Genomic DNA, 18459 nt, shown 5'->3' with positions numbered 1-18459 from the left:
TTCTCATACTGATATTTTATTATGCTTTTGTAGTGCATCTAGATTCACATTACTATTTTGGATAATGTTTTGTCAGTTAATAATTGGTTCTTCTTTTGATACTATCAATTAGTATGAATGTTGAGCTGGGTTTATGTGATCCTCACATTAAAAGCCATGATATCACATTAAAATCCATATAGGCTTGTGGTAACTGGTAACCGGCTCGTAATATTGTGCTCTAATAGACTGTATGTTGGTTAAGCACAAGTCAATTTGTCTTCCTCCATTTGTGGAACTTGCATTTGGAAGAATCATTGCAAGGTTAAATATGTCCAGGAATTGACATATTAACCCGCAATTTCCCACTGGAGGTTGAAATTTCCAACTTATGTAAGGCTGCTAGTGTTAAGAACATTAAATGTTGCTTGAAGATAATTAATCAGATTTGTTTCAGAGACTCTTGGTGATTTGTATATGGAGGCACTGAGGTAATGCACACAATCAAAAACTGTGTTCTACTTGGGTTTTGGAGCTGTATATGCTCCCAATTTTCGGTTGTGTGGAAGCAAAGGAGCTCTAACCCTCGGACCTCGGGGACCCGGTCCAGTCCTCCAAGGTCCAGGGTGGGGCTCCAAATGGCTGGGGCCCAGGGCCTCCAGAAGCTACCTCACACCCGCACTGCCAAACCTCTGTGCTTAAAAAAAAAAAAAATCATTACTATGGCCGAGGGGTGGCTGCGGGCGGGGGGGGGGAGTTGAGCAGTCCTTCTCGCCTCTTCCCCCCTCCCCCAGCACCGGCAGGGGCTGGAGCAATGCTGGGCTTGTCTGTTCGGGCCAGCATCTTCTTTCACCTGCAAGGAGCACCTGCGCTGTTGAGATCATCACAAGCCTGTGTCATCACGGCTGTTCAGGCGCACCTCAAAGTTGGAAAAAGACGCTGGCTTGAATGGAGAGGCCCAGCATCACTCCAGCCCCCACCCTGCTGGGGGGGAGAGGGGAGGAGGACTGCCTCGCTCCCCCCACCCCTGTTGCCACGGTAATGATATATATTTTTTAAATCATGGCAATTTTGCAGGGCGGGCACTCTGCAGGTGCGGACGTTTGGCAATAGGCCTCCCGAAGGAGGTTTTGGGGGTCCTTGCACATGGGGGGGCCTCATGGCTGGGTGCCCAAATTGCCTAGGTGCGCCCCTGTGTGGAAGCAAGGTAAGAGGGAAACCTGGGTAGAAGTGATTGCATAGAAGCAAGGTAGGAGGAAAAGCTACCTACCTTCCTTCCATGCAATCACTTCTACCCAGGTTTTCCTCTTACCTCGCTTCTACACAACCGAAAATTGGGAGCATATACAGCTCTCAAACCCAGGTGGAACACAGCTTTTGATTGTTTGAATGACCTCAGTGACTGCGTCTTTGTGAATGATGGTGCTACAATCAACTAAAGCACCTGGATAGCAATTTAATGGAGCTATTCACATGACCTAATGGATGAGTGAGTGGAAGATTGCACAAACCCAACCTTCTCCCCAGGAGATCATTAAAAGTGTGCTGGGAGAACAGGCCACACTCCCGGACAATCGAGTTCTGAATTTCATCCCAGCCTCCAGGAATCCCACAATGCACTGTGCATTGAGTGCAGTGCACTGGAGGATTCCCCCAGGAGACAGGTGCTCTCAGTGCAAGTCTCTATGTCTCCTTGGGCTGCAGCCTGAGAAGCCACATGGTTCTGGAGCCTGGGTTAAGGGTGCGCTCACTTCCTTAATCCTGGATAAAAGCCAGGTTGAAAAGCTGGGCTTGGTGGTGCTGCCCCACCAGGACTGGGCCCAATCCCTGCGATTCTCTCACACAGCATCACCCAGGCTAGGCTTCCCTAGCCTGGGTTAGGCTGAACATGAGAACAGCCTCAAGGTCTGTAAAGCAATAGTAGCCTCAAAATTCTCCTTAATGCAAAAGGCATGGCCCAATGGTGTGCTCCTTTGTTTGGAATCTCTTCTCTGAATACACCTGAAGTCTATTTATGTCAGATAAATTGGTGCTTAATGACCAGTTTTCTACAGTAAGTATTGCATCAGCCGAAAGGACATCCTTATCACAAATCAAGTCATTATGATGCCAGTTGAGACTGTACATTATGAAAGAAAAGCTTGGTACCAACATGCACAAAGATATCATTAAAATACAACTGAACAGGTTCAGTAGCTAAGAGTTGTGTCATTTCTAAGCAGAAAGGACGGGAGTCTGGAGGTGGTTTGGGGTGTGTGTGTTGAAAATTGCTCAAGATATAGAGTCCATTCACACTAATTGCACTACTGCATGCAAAATACAGGCTACTTCTCTCCATTTTCTTGGTTAGCATCACAGCAACTTGGGAATATGTTGAATCCTGAGACTTATGTATAGTAATCACCTCAGCAGGAACCAGAGGAAACTGTTTCTGAAGAACCTGGATTTTGTCATCTGAAGTTGATTTGTTTGCACAGTGGCTCCACATGGGTCCAGTTCCCTGGAATATTATTGGCTTTCATGACGTTGGAGAAGGAAGTTCTCAAGTCTGGCCAAATGTTTTGTTGTGCTGTGTCAATTTTTTACAGGTGCCCGACTGCTCCATTTACCAAGTCCTCCAAAGTATTGACTCTCATCACTTTTGTATTCAGGATTAGGGGCAGGGGCAGAGCCACCATTGGGCCAACAGGTTCAAACAACCCGGGCCGTGCCCAATCAGGGGCCATGCCTCGTGGCCCTGACACATCTGACGCCAGGCGTGAGGGTGTTGGTTTAGCTCCCGCGCGGGGGCCGCGCAGCTCCTTCAGGAGTTAAAAGGCTGCAGGGAAGAGCCACTCCTGGCTGTGCTGCAAAAGCAGCAAGAGCCTTAGTTTAGCTCTCGAAGGGACTGCGCGGCCCCTTCGGGAGTTGAACTCCAACTCCCGGAGCTTCAAGGCTCTGTTCGGGAGCCAGACCACACCCCCACATCTGATGTCAGACGTGGGGGCCTGACTAGCCCTTATGTCTGACGTCAGATATGGGGGGGTGGGGTCAGCGGGGCCGCCACCGTGGCTGCACACGGGCCACCGGTGGTCAGGCTCCGTGCCTGATTAGGGTAGATGGTAACCCATAGGTGTCATTAAGATTTTTTGTTAAGATTCCTTGAAACACTTCTGCCTTCACATTTATTTATTTATTGTTAAATTTCTATACTGCCTTTCATTAAAACAATGTCAAAGCAGTTCACACAAAAGTTAAAAACAGGACTACAAAAATTACTCAAATAAATATCAGCTAGAATATAAAAATACAGATCTGATGAAAAAATTAAAACAAGCGCAATATAACCATACAAGATACAAAGCACAGTGCTTCCCTTAAAACTTTAGCTTAGAGGGGCACTTTTATATCATGCAACAAAAAGGCATCTTAACATACATTTTGAAACACATTTATTTCAATAAAGTGCACTGGGGGCTTTCTGGGAGCCAGGACAACTAACCCTGGCCCCTACGCCTCCTGGGCCAGCAGCGGACCATCTGGGCACAAGACGTGCATGCTCAGACAGTCCTTGGCGATTGTCTGCCGGGAAGGCGGACTTCTGCAGCCTTCCCCACCACCTGCCTAGTCATGAGAACAACCTCAATCACTTCTACCCAGGCTTTCCTCCTACCTTGCTTCCACAAAACCGAAAATTGGGAGCTCCCAAATCCAGGTAAAACACAGCTTTTGCTTATGTGAATGTCCCCAATGGCTTACACTTCCACGCCATCCTAGTGCTCGGAATGGGGGACATTCCTCCCTTTTGTTACTGAATGAGGACAATTCTTGCTCATTGAAAGGACAGAGCCATCAAGCTCTAGTCATCAACCCTTTTTCACAATAGATGACCACCTCAAACCAGACCTATCTTTAGACATGCAAGTTCAAATCCATTGAGTAGGAACCTCCAGTTTGGAGGGAAAACCTCAACCCCGGATTGACCTAAGACCAGTATTACACCAGAGATATGCTGACTCTTTTTACTGGATCCCAGACTGTCTATTTCTGGAAGAGTGGCGAAGCCTTCCTGCTCTTTGATCACGATAAAGTATAGGCCAACCCCCCACCCCACCCATTTTGTCACCAGTCCAGTCATGAGTTGCCAATAACTAGGCACCATGTCACCAGCTGCTACCGGTGTCCAGAAAGGGAGATGCTGTAGAGACTAATGCCCGCTGAGCCAAGGACCAGCCTACTGCTAGACTAAGGTAAAACTCAGTGCTAGTTAGTTAGTTAGTTAATGTTTTTGTATTTTCTTTTGAATTCCTGTGTGCCTTTCTTTACGCCCAACTATTTCCCCCAATTCCTTATTCTGGGTGCAACCATTATTTTCTTAATAAACTTCATATATCTAGAAGTGGCTTCAGTCTGGTATTACAAGGTTCTGTAGGGTTACTTGCAAAACTCTTCCCTGTATGCCTCATAAGGTCATCTGCTTCTGTTGATTTGTTTTTAGAATAATATATTGTTGTCCGGAGCTGGATTTTGTGGACCCCAGCTACAGTTCCAGTTAAGTCCCAAGCCCGACAGTTCTAGGGTTGTTGAAGCCGTGTCTGAGTCTAGTCATTGGCTTTAGATCAGTCTTCAGCTGGTGGCAGCCTACCTTGAAGGAGCGGCATGCTCCTAAACTGGGATCAGAACAATCTCTCTACTGGGGGTAGATCCCAGGAAAGCATAGATTAAACCCCTGGTCCGTCACAAGGCAAGAGAAGTATCGCCAAACACACTGTCTGTACCCAGGTCTAAGAAGGCTGAAGCTACAGGCAAAAACTCAAAAAAGGAGTTGTTGAATCAGCAAAGGCTAATGGAGAGGTTATGTAGGAGTCAAGAACCATGTATTTTCCTGTACCTCAGGCTGGCCCTGATTCAAAGCAGGTGCCTGAGCTGGCCTCCCTCTCCTCCTGAGTAGGCCCATTGGGAGCGAGACCCTAAGCAGACAGGTGAGCAGTTCACCTTTGGTACTGGTTCCATCATGGCTCAGTGTCACTTCTGCTCCTGAGCTCCCAGGGGTGATGGAATGGGGTACTGGGGACAAGACAGGAGCCTTGCTGGGGTGGGCGGGCACTGCAATCCCAGAATCCCCAGGCTTCTCTTGCGGGAATGACTGCAAGAGGGTCATCAAGCTCTAGTTGCTCCAGGTTTGGCTAATCTAGGGGGCTTTCCTCAAGGCTGGGGGTCTCAGCGGGGGCATGCTCATTTTCCTCTGAGAAAGTCTCCTCCAGGTCAATGTCCAGGTGGATCCTGACACAAACTGGGTTGAGTGGTCTCACATAGACAGCTGTTTCTCTGAATTCCTACAACAGAAGGAGTGTAACAACTGGGTCAGCCAAAGGGAGCCTCCTCTTTCCCTATTAAAATCACACCACAATCCTTCCTTCTTTCAAATCTCTCCCTCTTCCTTACTTTTCCATTAGGAAGGGAACAGGAAAAGCACCCTGGTGCCATGTCACTTTCTTTCTTCTGCAGGCCAACCATGGGTTGCCGTACTGCCCCTAAGAACTGGTTTACAATCCACCAGACTTACAATCTAGCAGACTGCTTCACCCTGCCAGCTTCATGGTAGGACTGGCCCTGCCTCAGTAGGTGGCTCCGGATAACACGTCTCTCTTCTGCAAAGTAGGAATAACAATGATTCATCCCAGCGGGTTCTGGTGGTGGGCATGACTGAGCAAATATAAAGCTCTTTGCTTAACAGAGCTATGTAAATAATTATTAATATAATAGTAAAGAAAACACTGCTCATTCCCACAGATTGTCTGGCACTTCAGGAAGGAAGAAGCTTTCCACGTCTGGCTCTGTTTATAAATATTACGTGTTTGTTTTTCATTTCCCTTTCATTCATGAATGGCCAAAAACACTGTCCAATTTCCCACGGTGGGGAATGGAGATAGAGACGCGATGGGGAGGAGTTTCTTAAACAAGTTATTGGGTTGAGGAAGGATGGAGAATGAGATGGGGCCATTGGCATTGTGGGAAGGACACCCAAGCAGGCTGTATGATAATATCATAAACCTGGTCCACAAAATCATCACCAGGGGCACAGGTCCTTGTGGCTTCTCAGGATGTTTATACCCCCAAGAACAGCTGCCTTAAACTATCCTGTAGAGCTGAGACAGAACTTTATTAAATAAAGTAACATTTTATCCTCTAAGCAGAGTTCCCACTCATAATTAACAAGTGCATTATAAAAAGCAGAAAGCCAGCTCATCTGGGTGCCACAGAGATACAAGGAAAGTCTGTGGGTCTGGATTATCATAACCAATCATGATTCCAACCACCATGTCCTAAACAGAAGCCATATTTTCTCTGCATCATCATTGTGACATTTACTATAGAATCCCAAGCGTGAGTGTTTCAGGGCAGCTCCAGTTTTGAGAGAGACCCCGCCAAGGTGTTCTCGGATAAGGACCCTCCTCGTCTTGCGGTAGCAAGCTTGAATTGTCCCCTTTGCTAAGTAGGAATTGCTCTGGAGCTTCCCCAGACAGCAGCCTTTACTGAGGTTTTTTTGCGAGGCTTTACTGCAAGTTCGAAGTTGCTCAAACAAACCAATGCAAAAAGTGGATTTCTAAACCCCAGATATAAATCTGGCTACACTCTTAAAGCACGATGAAAAACCTAAATTGTGTGTGAAGTGCTCCCGGATAGCTCGCAGGGACTTTGGGGTAAAGTTGGCTGATATGTGAACAACCCAATTCTGGAGGAGATACGAACTAAAATCTGGGTGTGATGAACTACCTGCTGGGATGGGTGATTACATATGAGCCCTGTCTGTTGTAAAATATTCCCCTTGGGCGGGGGGGGGGGCATAGCTTAGTGGTAGAGCAACTGCTTATATGCAGAATGTCCCAGGTTCACTCCCTGGCATCTCTAGGTAGGGCTAAGAGTCTCCTTCCTGAAACCTTGGACAGCCACTGCCAGTCTGCGTAGCAGACAATACTGAACTAGGTGGACCAATGGTCTGGCTCGGTAGAAGGCAGCTTCCTCCTCTCTTGGTGGGGCCCCCTGAGGTGCACAGGATGACTTCTCTAGGCAGCAGCAATGGCAGTGGGACTCTCATGCTCCTCTGGTTACCTGCTGCCTGGCAACTGCCATTCCCCTACACACACACCTCCTTCTTAAGCACTGCTTTGGGGCATTATGAGAAGATGGCGCGCGCGCACACACACACACACACACACAACACCAGTTCCCTGGGACAATGCAATGTTGGAGGCACTGTGGGGAGGAAATGGCAGCCAGGCCTAATCCTCCCTGTTGGAAGTTAAAGGACTTTGCGCTGTCTCTTTGCCTCAGACAGTGGAGGACAGACTAGTAAGTCAGAGGGCTAGAGAGTCAGGATATTGGTCATCCCTTCTCCACTGCTCTGATGCTATCCCTTTGAAATGTAGATTGCTACTCTTAGGGATTCAGCTTCCTTCCTCTCTCTCTCTTCCTACCTGCCCGCCTACCTTGCAACATGGCAAGCCTCTCTCCCTGCACCATATGTGCAGAGAGGATGCAGAATCCATCTGCATCCAGCTAGATAGATAGATTAGAGATCCTAACTCCTCACTTTCCTATCCAGAATGGAGTTCCTTAATAAATGCCTTTTATATTGATTTGAAACTATGAATTGGCTCCAAGTTACTTTACTCTCAGTATACACGCATGCCTAACTAAATTTCCGCTGTGTTGTGCCTCTGTGCACTCTGCTATAATGAGAAAGGGATTCTCTCACCACAGAGAATTTCTAACACTCCCTAGAGTGATTTTAATCAGGCCCAGCACAGGCAGCTGCCTGAGAGGGTGTTGTGTGCACTGTGCTGGCACTGCCAGGCCTGATTAAAATCACAGGTCTCTAGTCCTTCAGGTTCTTGAAACCAGTGCTCAGATTATGAAGTAGAAAGAAGGTAGGGCGACACACCCTGACTTCTCTCAATTCTAGCCAAATCACATGAAATGATTTGGCTAAAACCATTTAGCCAATTCATGGCTCCCCCTCAAGACTGTAGCTAAATGGGCTGCAGGTGGTATAGTTAAAGGACTGCTCCCCATTTCTGCCTCCCCTGTAATTCGTCTAGTGCATGGCATGCAGGGCAGGTGTGCAAAAACCCATATTCCAGGCCATTTTGCAGTAGCCACTGCAAGCTTTGCGCAACTCAATGGGAAATCAACAGGATCCATCATAACCTGTGTCAACCCAGCAAAGAGGCACCTTTTAAAAGTGGCAATTCTCTATATTTAGCAGGGGGTGAGCAACTGGCCATATCCATCCCCAGCACAGCATCCCTCCAAGAGGCTTTACAGACAGGGCTGTTACCCTGAATCTCCTCCGGAAGAGAGTGTGTGCGTTCACACACTAACCAAACATACCCTGAAGTCCATTCGAGAACCTTGGAAGCACACCACACACAAATTGGGCTTTGTCTTCCAATTTCTAGCTTATCTCAATCTATTTCCGGGTTATTAAAATGCTGGTTTTAAGAGACTTTTTCAGAAAATGCTGGAACAAATAGGGAGAGGCACTGCTGTAGAGTCACTGTGTTCCTATCCAAGGAGCGCGCTATCTCTCTCCCCTTCTCCCCATTATCTAGAATGCAATGTGAACTGTTTCCAAAATAAAACCCAAGAGCAGAGGGGAGTGGTTGCTTCCCTCAGATGCCTCAAAGTGGCTTTACTCAACATTTACCCAGCAGCATGAAGCCATGTGTGAATAACTCCCAGGGAGTTTTTCACACCTGGCTTTTAGTTCGCATCTCCTCTAGAATGGAGTTGTCCACATATCAGCCAGATTTACCCCAAAGTCCACATATCAGCCAAATTTACCTAAAAGTCCCTGCGAACTATCCAGGAGCACTTCACACACACAATTCAGGTTTTTCAGTGTGTGTAGCCCGATTTATATCTGCGGTTAAAAGTGCAGCCCGATTTATATCTGAGGTAAAAAAATCCACTTTTTGTGGCATTTGGGGGGGGCAACTTTGAACTCGCAGTAAGTAAACCCGTGGTAAAGCCTGCTGTCTGGGATAGCCACTGTTTCTGGTGTCTATCCATGGGTGTAGTGTCTATTGGACAAGGGGGGACAAATGTCCACTGGCCCGGGGGGTCAAGGGGCCCACAAGGTTCGGGGTCCGTGCATCCCACTGCCACCCTTACCGTGCTGGTGCCCTGCAGGTGGGGCACATGATGTTTCCTTCCCCACTGCTCGCGCTTCCTCCTCCTCCTTCCTCTCGCTGCTGTTCCACCCTCTGGTCACCATGCAAGAACCGGCGTTGGAGAGGCTGCCCGGCCCTGATCCGCGGCCACACACCCCGGTGGAGGAGGATCGCAGCCCCACCCCTGGCCCAGCTCTGCACTTGTCAAGGAACTCCCGCTCCTCACCAGTGTCAGTGAGTTCAAGGAAACGGGGAGGAGAAGGCTTGAGTGGGCTAGTGGAGAAGGCTTGAGCGGGGAGGAGAAGGCTTGATGTCATGATGATTGCATGACATCAGATGCAAGGCGCATGGCTTGGGGCAAAGCCCCCTGGCTCAACTTTGTCCTCTGGTCGCCGGGAACCTTGCTATGCCCCTGTATCTATCTTATGTTTCTATTTTCAATTGGGGGCAGGGAGCCATTTTATTTATTTATATCTATGTAAAGCGCTTTAATGACTTGCTGACCAAGCATGAGGTTGCCGGTTCGAATCCTCACTGGTACCTATACTGGGCAGCAGCGATATAGGAAGATGCTGAAAGGCATCATCTCATACTGTGTGGGAGATGGCAGTGGTAAACCCTCCTGTATTCTACCACAGGCAACCACAGGGATCTGTGGTCGCCAGGAGTGAACACCGATTCGATGGCACACTTTACCTTTAAAGCACTTTGGGAACTTTTGTTGAAAATATTGAATATAAATATTCGTTGTATTCGTATTTGTATGTTGCCCAAGAAGACGGAAACCGAGGGTTGGAGCAAACAAAGGGAAAAACCCTTTGTTTGTCCCCTCCTTCCATGCCATGAACTTATATTAATCATAAAGCACCGATTGCGTGTTTTTAAGGTGTTCGACCTACACGAGTACTCGGAGAAACTGGAAGGGGTAAGGTACGGGTGGGGGAGAGAAACTAGAGCATCTCTTGGAAAAGCAAGGGGGCACACGGTTTCCCAGCACTGCAAACCCCGCCGCAACTCACAGAGCAATTAAGGCGGATTTACTTCGAGCGAGTCCGCTTGCTCCCAAACGGATTGGATCCGAACTTGAAACCCAGGCGCTGGTTTCTGTGCGCAAAACGGCAGCACTCCGCGGCCACCGAACCGCCGGAGTGACGCATGCGCATGGGGGCCAGCCGCCCAGCAGCGTCGAGGCGCATTCCCGCGTGATGGCTTTAGATCGGGGGAGAAGTCCATCTAGGCAGACGCGCCACGAGCCACCGCTAGGGGGAGTCCAGGACGCGGGGCACGCGGGCGGGAACTGGGGGGAGAGAGAGGGGCCATCCTCCTCCTCCCCCGCCCGTGGCCGCCGCTGCTCGCCTTATTTGTCTAGGAAGGGTATTCTCAGCCCGTCCAAGATGGCCTCAAGTGGTTGTCAAGGCAACAGTGTGAAAGTCATCAGTGCCATGGAAACCCTCTCTGTGGCATAATAATATAAATATTTTCCTTGAAGAAGGGAGCCTGGGGATGAGTGGGCGATGTGCTATTTTCTAACGCGGCTGCCTGGCTGATGCGGCGGGAGGGAGGGAGGGACGGAGGCTCCCCCGGCGATGGGGGAGGGGGGCTGATAAAATTAGCTCCGCATGTCTGCGCTGGGGAAGGGGAAGGGCCCCGGGAGGAGCGGGCCGTGGGATGGGAGACCAGCCGCCGCCGCGGCTGCCCTTGCCTCTCCAGACCCCCCAAGGCCAGGAGATGGGCACCGAATAGGCGGGGAGGCGGCGCCCAGGTAAGAGGAGTTTGCCTGCTCGGCTGCTGCGTCCGTCCCGAGGGTTCCTCCTTCCGAGCGCCCATCCCAGAGAGCAGAGGCTGCTGCTGAGCTCGGCTGCCCTCCGCAGCAGCAGCAGCAGCTCCGGCTTGCCCGCGAGTTGGGCTTGGCTGCCGGATGGGGCTGCGCGTGCCTGGGAAAGTTGCTCCCCTGGCGAGGAGTTCCCGGGAGTCCCTGTGCCGCAGTGGCGAGCGAGAGCGCGGGACGCTGCTTCCCCTCAGCAGCCCTGCCCGGATGGCACTTCTGGGTCTTGGGATGGGAGAAGTTGCATGCACACAAGCCATGCCTAGATACTTGCACGTGAAGAAGAACACACACACACGGGGCTTTGTTTTTTTCTGTTCTCGCTGATTTATGCAGCATATGCATTCAGTGTACAAGTACTGGGAAGCGCGGTTTTCTCAGCGCATATTCCTGCAGGGGCAATGTGTACAAGTGCCATATGCTGTGACCCATATGCTCGGTGTGCATGAGTTCCTGTGCCAAAGTGTCATCTATTTAACATGTTTGTAATGCAAAGGGCCTGGATACTGGGCATTTTTACACTTGATGCTCAGAGAACACCTTTTGGTTCAGAGAGTGCACTGCTTGCAGAGAACTGAATCATTTAAAATATGGGTTCTGTAACTTCTCTTCCAGTCCAGGTTCATCAGTTTTTAAACTCTCCAATTCAATTCCAGTTCTTCAGACTCAGACTTTAAAAAGTGGTTCAGTAACCATTTAGACACTTTGAACCAGTTTTGAACTGGTTTAGAGACATGTCATGGAGAATAAACTTTTGATATGTTTAAGGTTTGAACAAAATATATACAGTACACCAAAATTAAAAAGGCAGGGAATTAAAATGTTAATCATACTATTGCAAGCTGAGTGCCTGACTACTGAACCACTTATTTTGAACTGGTTGTTCCCTTTGTGTTTAGGGGTTTCTTTCAGGCTCAGGGTTCAAGGCAAATGAGACATTTGAGGCTCAGGATCAATTCTGGTTCACTGAAAAAACCTCTGAACTGGTTTTTAGATTCAGGTTTGATTCTCTAGTTACAGGTATATTTAACAAGTTGCAAAAAATCAATGTGTCAAAAATCAATTTGCGGGTGGAATGTAGGTGAATCATTATCCTGGAACCTCAGTTGCTGTCTGTAAAATGGGTCTTCTTCATAAGCACGTCTTATGGGTCTTCACCACTCTTCTTTATAGGCACTTGGGAGGAAATAAGAACTAAACATGTATTTATGATTTCTCTCCCCCCCTCCTCCAGTAGTGCCTGAAGTGGTTTGCAGTATAGAAGACACCCTGTTGTTGCACATTATTCTGAAACATATCTTTGGCACATTTCGAGGGCTAAAATTTAATTTAAATAAATAAGAATGAATTTTTTATACAACTGCAGTGACATTTTTTTTTTCCCTGTGGAAGAAGTGGCATGTCTACAATGACATTCAATGTGTCATTACTAAACAGCTTTAAACATCATTATTTGGTGGGGTGGGAAGCTTGCGACTTTAAAATCATATTTTTACGACTATCACTTTTATTGTCAATTTTGTCATGAACAAAATTTTAAAATGTACAGGTTTCAGAAGTTGCTATCCCTGCAAGCATGTCATAGCTATCCTTTAGTGTTTGACTTTCTTTAGGTTATTATTTTTAGTGCCATCAGTCCGCAGGACACTTTACAGAACAAGAAGACAACAGATCTCTGCCTCAAGGAATTTATAGTGTAAAATTTGACACAGGGGAGTTAGCAGAGGAAGGGGAAGAAGAAGAGGCGAGGAGAAACAAGGGAAAACTATGAACTCAGATCAGTTCCATGGACTTAGATTTATTTTCATCAGGGAATGAAGTTGAAAGGGCTGTGCCAAATAGTGCTGGTCCAAAAGTGCCCCCTCATTTTTAGTGCTCAATTCACAGAGAGTAATTGGGGGGGGGGTGTCACCTTAAGTGGTGCAGTGGGGAAATGCTTGACTAACAAGTAGAAGGTTGCCGGTTCGAATCCCCGCTGGTATGTTTCCCAGACTATGGAAAACACCTATATCAGGCAGCAGCGATATAGGAAGCCCTCTCAAACTGTGCGGGAGGAGGCAATGGTAGACCCCTCCTCTGTTCTACCAAAGAAAACCACAGGGCTCTGTGCTCGCCAGGAGTCGAAATCGACTTGACAGCACATTTTACTTTACTTAATGGTGGAGGGTGGGGAGGAGAGGTGTGTGTGTGGGGGGGGAATAAATAATAATAACCCCTGCTAAATGTTCAAAGAAGCTCCTTTTAAAGTAGAAGCTGTCTTATATTTAGTAGGGGGAGAACAACTGTTGCCCCAGCATAGTGTCCTTTCAGTGGCTGTTGCTAGTCTAATGTCTCTCTAGTGGTCCACCCCCACACTCCACCCCAGTTTCTAAATCATTTGGAACAGAGGACCAAATCACAATAATAAAGCTCAGGAGAGCTTATTGGGGTGGGGGTGGCACCATTACTGCAGGTGTCTAATAATCTTTCTTGTATGCCATGCCTGTGCACGCAGCGGCACTGGAAGTTCTGTGCCAGATACACACATACACACACACACAATGCACTGGGGGGAAACATGACATAATCACATTGTGCCATTCTGTCGTGCATTCTGGGGTTGGGGGGCGGAAATGGCACCTAGCAGGCACTGGCTGCTCGGACAGCTTCCATCACCTCTAGTGTTGCTGCTTCTGGCACAGACATAGCATAAAAGAAAGATTACAAAGGATGCTCACACTGTTGCTATTGTCCCCACTAAGCTACCCCCCACAAAAAACACACAACCCCTATTCAGGCAAAAAACCTGTTCAAATTAATTTCATCCCTCCCCAAAAGCAATTTTAACTAAGACAATTTAGGCAAAATTGAGCCAGCATCCGTGCCAAAGTCTTCACAGAAAAGCTACTGTGGCTTTGAAGGGAGGAGAGAGAGAGAGAGAGTATCTCAAAGGTCTTCTGAGGGGTGCTTTCAGGCAAAAGGAGAAACAACAGGTAAGTGGAGGGATCATTTGAGGGAAGAGAAGACTTTTAGACAGCTGAGGTGGATAGAGAAGGTATATTGGGAGCAGAGTGATGGGGATGGAATAAAGTCATGGAGTGCTTTGAAGGTACGGTGGTGGAGTTTGTGCTGGATATGTGAGTTGACAGGAAGCAAGTATAGGGACCTGGATCATTCCCAGACATGGGCTTAAATGCAGGAGAGGGGTATCCTAGAGCGAATCTTAGAGGAGGAGCGCTGGTCTTGTAGTATCAAGCATGACTTGTCCCCTTAGCTAAGCAAGCTCCGCCTTGGTTGCATATGAAAGAGAGACTAGAAGTGTGAGCACTAAGAAATCCCCCTTAGGGGATGGAGCTGTTCTGGGAAGAGCATCTAGGTTCCAAGTTCCTTCCTTGGCATCTCCAAGATAGAGCTGAGAGAGATTCCTGCCTGCAACTTTGGAGAAGCCACTGCCGGTCTGTGTAGACAATACTGAGCTAGATGGGCCAAGGGTCTGACTCAGTATATGGCAGCTTCCTATGTTCCTCCCCCCCCCCCACAAATGACACAAAAGTGGATTTTTTACCCCAGACATAAATCAGGCTAAGCTCCAATATGCAAGGGGGGAAACCCCAATTGTGTATGAAGTGCTCTCTGATATATTGTATGAACTTTGGGGTAAATCTGGCCAATATGTGAACACATACCCCATCCTCGGGGTGGGTGGGTGAAGCAAAGTAAAGTCCTTGTCTGGGAAGGCTGCTGAAGGAGTAATTTCCACATTAAAATAAATATTCATTTGCATGCTGACTGGCACTCTATCCTGTGTCTCGGAGGAGCTACCAATAGTCCCTAAGACCTTACCCCTCCTCTCCACTTAATTTTGTGGAAGGCAAGTGTACAGTTTACCAACATCTATTACTCCTAGCATTTCAGGACTGTGAGTTGCCCTGCCTCCTCACCATTGTGGGGAGTAAGTGTCGTATGTGTCACTTTCCTATTACAGCAGTAGCAAACTGTGGCATTGCTTTCTTACTGAATTTCTTACGTGTTTATTCCACCTTTCCTCCAAGGAGCCCAGGGTGGCATATGTGGTCCATCCATCACCATCACTTTACAACAACCGGGTGCAGTAGCTTACACTAAGCACATTTGGAGCAACTCCATCATACGTGGTCTAGAAGCTGCAATGATCTAACAGTGGGGTCTAAGATCACAAGATCAGTCCATACATTGAACAACTTCTACTTCCCCTGCCATGCATCCCATTAATTTTTGGTTGTTTTTGTTTGTTTGTTTGTTTTTTGGCCACTAGTATTGGTAGGTATCAATCAGTATTACATGGAACAGTGTTGTGAAGAGGAATAGTGGGTTGGCTTGTTTGGTACATACTAGGCTTGTTCACACGGCCATTAATTGTGTAGGATGAGCACCCTACCCAGCTTTGGAAGCTGTACACACACTACTTATTTATATTAGGTCATGTGCAAGTAAAAGGCAAGGTAGGAGGTGAGTGAGACAATCTGCTAGGCATCAGCTAGAAAGGGCAAGTGCGCCCTATTCAGATTCTGGCGGCAGCTTTTGAATGAGGTAGGAGGAAAAACTGTCCCACCCAGCTGAAGCTTAGCAGATGATCATGTTCCCTGCCTCCTACTTTTCTTTTTACACACACACCCCTGAAAATTGGGAGCACACAGCTTCTGAAGCTGAGTAGGAGTACACTTGTCCTACCCATATAATGTGAACAAGCCTACAATAGATGAAAGACAGTAGTTTAACCTGTCATTCACCAGAGGTCTCATCATACACATGATTCCTCCTGCAGCCTCCTGTACTTTTTCCATAGTACGGAGCAAGTTTGCTGGCAACGTTCAAAGCTTCAGCAGATGTGAAGTCACAGGCCAAATAGGCAGTAAAATAGACTGATATATTAACTACTGAACACAGTGCCTGTGCCTTAAAAGGCTGCAAGTCTGGACTGAGCCGCATTTTCCAATTGGTCAAGAAGCAGACAGAGATGGCTGCTGAAGGGGTGCTAGTTGCTTTATATGGAGATATATTTGTCAGACTTGTCCGTCTGGCCATGGAATTAGGACAAGGTGTGTATCTGTCTGGATTGGCTTTCACTATTAGCACCACAGGCTGGATTAATGCATTCCGATCATTTCCTAGGGAGAATAGTGCATCTCCGCTTCTGCTTGCAAAATCGCATCACCATTTTGGACAACACTCTCCCTGAAATTCCCACTACTTCCAATAGCAGGATGTTGTCTGCCTTAAAACTCCCAAGTATAAAGAATTTCAGTATTGTGTGCTATTAAAAAGAAATGTTCTAGCTTTCATTTTCCCCCAGGCTATTTCACTAGTTATGCTATGGTGCAGCCACATTTGGAGTACTGTGTACCATTTTGATCACCATATCCAGGGGCGTAGCTAGCCCGCCAGCGGCCCGTGTGCGGCCACGGCGGGCACCCCGATAGCCACGCCCCCGCGTCTGACATCAGACGCAGGAGGCGTGGTCTGGCTCCCGAATGGAGGCTTGAGGCTCCATTCGGGAGAAGCAGCTTAACTGCTGAAGGGGCCGTGCGGCCCCTTCGGCAGTTAGACAAATGCTGGTGCTGCGTTCGCAGCACAGCCCAGGAGCAGCTCTTCCCTGCAGGGAAGAGCCGCTTCTGGGCTGTGTTGCGAATGCAGCACCAGTCTTAGCTCCTGAAGGGGCCACGCGGCCCTTTCAGGAGCTAGTTAGGCTGGTGCTGCGTTCGCAGCACCAGCCAGGAGTGACTCCTCCCTGCCTTTGCAGGGAACAGCCGCTCCTGGCTGGCTCTGCGAACGCAGCGCCAGCCTTTGTTTAGCTCTCGACGGGGCCGCACGGCCCCCGCTCGGGAGCTAAACTACCGCCCCCGCATCTGACATCAGACGCGGGGGTGTGTCAGGGCCGCGAATGGCGGCTCCTGATTGGGCACGGCTCAGGTTCTTTGAACCCGTTCGCCCAATTATAGCTACGCCCCTGACCATATCTTAAGAAGGACATTGTAGAACTGGAAAAGGTACAGTAGAGGGCAACCAAGATGATCTGGGGCCTAGAGCATTGTTTCAACCACCGGTCCGTGGACCAGTGCTGGTCCACAAGGCATTGGGTACCGGTCCATGAGGCATCACTAATAAAAATCACCCCCCCAAAAAAAAAACAATGGGGGGGCACCTGGAGCTCTCTGGATAACATCCATTAATTAATTAATTCCTTTAAATGAACATTATCCAGTAGAGAGGGCTGCCTGGAAATGAGCACTGGAGAACTGTCCAAAACTGGTGGGGGTGAGGGGTCGACCCCCTTACTAACTGCTGGTCCAGGAAACTGTGCATGAATAATGTACCGGTCCATGACTCCAAAAACATTGAGAAACACTGGCCTAGAGCACCTTCCTTATGAGGCAAAACTACAGCATCCGGGGCTTTTTAGTTTGGAAAAGAGGAGATATGGGGAGAGGTGGTAGAGGTTTATAAAATTATGCATGGAATAGAGAGAATGGATAAAGACCAATTTTTCTCCCTCTCTCACAACACTAGAACAGGGGGCGATCCCATGAAACTGATGGCCAGGAAATTTAGGACTGACAAAAGGAAGCACTTCTTCACACAGCACACAATTAATCTATGGAAGTCTCTGCCACGGGATATGGTGATAGACACTAGCTTGGATGGCTTTAAAAGAAGCTTTGACAAATTCATGGAGGACAGGTCTGTCAATGGCTACTAGTCTGATGGCTATAGGCCACCTCCAGCCTTAGAGGCAAGATGCCTCTAAATACTAGTTGCAGGGGAGTAACAGCCAGATGCCTTCACCTCTTGCCTGTGGGCTTCTCAGAGGCATTGGGTGGGCCACTGGGGGAAACAGGATGTTTGACTAGGAAGGCTTTGGGACTGCTTTTTGGTACCCTTTTTTGAGCAAAAAGATGGCATTTTAAAATAGGTAAGTTTGTGAACAACAGTTTGAAAAGAAGGCCACAGAGCACCCCAAATAATCTGTCAGCATCTCATTCCCCCCATCTATCAGTAGTAGTTTAAATCTGACATGATAGAATGACATAATAAATTTCACATTGGTTATCTATCCTGGTTAAATGCAGGTTCACCTCAGCAGTTTGACCAGGACTACCTGGAAATTCCAAATTCTTACAACCAGCTACTCAGGGTTCAGTGATCCTGGTAAACTCTTTAACCAGGATTGCTGTGATTACGTGAATGCAGCTTATTAGCACAACTTCCACTCACACTCAGCATTGATTGCTTTGGATGAGCACTTTCTGGTTTTACAGCTCAAACATAGCAGTGCTTGTCCAATATCTATGAACTGCAATGGGCTTCCCTAATCTTGCTTCAGTAGCTTTACACACCCTTCGCTTGCACTGGAGAATACAACTTGACAAGTTTTAGGGACACAGAAAGCTGTCATATGCCAAGTCAGACCATTGGTCTGTCTAGCTCAGTATTATCTACACAGGCTGGCAGTGGCTTCTCCAAGGTTGCAGGCAGGAATCTCTC

At 48.0% G+C, this 18459-nt stretch overlaps 1 protein-coding gene across 1 annotated transcript in view; it reads left to right on the top strand.

Annotated features, from left to right (window-relative positions):
- The first annotated feature begins 10719 nt into the window (after nucleotides 1-10719).
- DGKG (diacylglycerol kinase gamma) overlaps nucleotides 10720-18459 on the top strand; it is a 300941-nt gene continuing 293201 nt past the window's right edge. The window contains exon 1 of the mRNA XM_053308427.1: nucleotides 10720-10896. The gene's annotated coding sequence lies outside the window, so the exon portion shown is untranslated. The remainder of the gene's footprint in view (nucleotides 10897-18459) is intronic.

This window comes from Hemicordylus capensis, chromosome 3 (assembly GCF_027244095.1).
Source record: "Hemicordylus capensis ecotype Gifberg chromosome 3, rHemCap1.1.pri, whole genome shotgun sequence".
NCBI lineage: Eukaryota > Metazoa > Chordata > Lepidosauria > Squamata > Cordylidae > Hemicordylus > Hemicordylus capensis.
The sequence above is the reverse complement of the archived record's forward strand: the minus strand, read 5'-3'. Positions and strand labels throughout refer to the sequence as shown.